We start from the raw sequence: 1,583 nt of genomic DNA, 5'->3' as shown, positions 1-1,583 counted from the left end.
TTTTCAAAATAGCTGTCATTGGTTTGTTTCTCAGAAATCTATTTTGTCTATTCATCAGCAATTTCAACATTTCTTAGAATTTTTGTGGCAAGTAATTCCAGCTAGCATCTCAGCATGCTTCATTACAAAATTGGCTACCTTATTGTTGCAGTTATTCTTTGCCTAATATTTGTTTAGTACCTACAGCATATTCAGTTCTGACAAATAGAAAAATATAAAGACAGTCAATTTTCTGAAGAACTTCAACTCTAAAAGCCAGGCACACAGAAGAGGGATGCACTGGGAACTCCAGAAGTAAGGATGGCTTCTGGACAAAAGGATTACTTGAGGAGGTAAGCGTGAGTGGCAGAAATGGCGTCTAGGATTCAGCTTTTTTAATTGCAATCAATCCTTTTGTGAGCATTGTCAAAGAAACAGGGAAAAATCTTGGCCCTGTTGAAGTCAAAGGCAAAACTTCAATTGATTTCAGTATAGCTCTTTCCGCTGTAGAATTTAAGGGACTCAGAGGGAGAAAGAATAATATTGGAGTGACTGGAACGTGGTAGACTTCCCAGAAAATGGATCAGGGATAAGTTCATCATCTTCTGAAATATAAGATGCTGTTGACTAAGTCTGGATACAGAATACTAGTCTAGGCAGGCCCTTTGATCTGCACATGTATATAAAATACTTTCTGCCTCCACAGCAACTTCTAATCACATTTTCCAAGTCTTGTAATCTAGCCAATAACAGTAAATCACTGATATTCAGATATTAGGCTTGTATCACAATAGACAGGCAATTCTCCTGAAACATCTAACTCATTATATAGCCTGACAAGGATTTGATCAGTGCTTTTATTATGCCTAATGTAGTTTCTGCATTTGAAAGCAATGGTTGTAGGAATCTGAAAAATTTGAAACCACTGAATAAAAGCTCCAAGACATTTTTTCCCTCCTCTTCTTTCACTAGTTTCTTAATCAATGATTTCCATTTGTCACTGCTAATGACATTATCCCTGACACCTTCTCCTGTGATTTTTTTTCCCATGCTTAAAAGCTTTCACTTCTATTTCTGTCATTTAGCTTTTGTTTTCCTTGTTCTGCGGACAACTCTTTCAGAGTCTTTTCCCTGGGTTTTGCTGGCTGTATAACTGTTTCAAAGCACCAAGTGTCAGCTCAGTAGTTCTGTAGTTCTGAGGTGGATCAGAGAGGGATCTGTCACATTTTAGCACAACTGTCACTTCACTGACGGTTACAGTCCAGTCTTCGGCATTAGAGTAGATGCAACCAATAACAGCATTTTTTTCAAAGTTACTCAGAAAGACCTTGTCTTTCAAACAAGTCCTAGGATTGTCTGCTGACCCTTCCACGTGCTCTCTCATGGCTTTCAAATAATTGTCCCTGAAATTATTTTTTTCTCCTCTGATTCTATCCTATTAAATGAAAAGTAGTTTGTACGTCACTTGGTGACGGGTGGCATCCCGCAGGGGACGTATTGGGACCGGTACTGTTTAATATCTTCATCAATGACATAGACAGTGGGATTGAGTCCACCCTCAGCAAGTTTGCAGATGACACCAAGCTGAGTGGTGCGGTCGACAC

This window comes from Aptenodytes forsteri, unplaced genomic scaffold, assembly GCF_000699145.1.
Source record: "Aptenodytes forsteri isolate BGI_AS27 unplaced genomic scaffold, ASM69914v1 Scaffold49, whole genome shotgun sequence".
NCBI classification, from domain to species: domain Eukaryota; kingdom Metazoa; phylum Chordata; class Aves; order Sphenisciformes; family Spheniscidae; genus Aptenodytes; species Aptenodytes forsteri.
Note: the sequence above shows the minus strand (reverse complement) of the source record.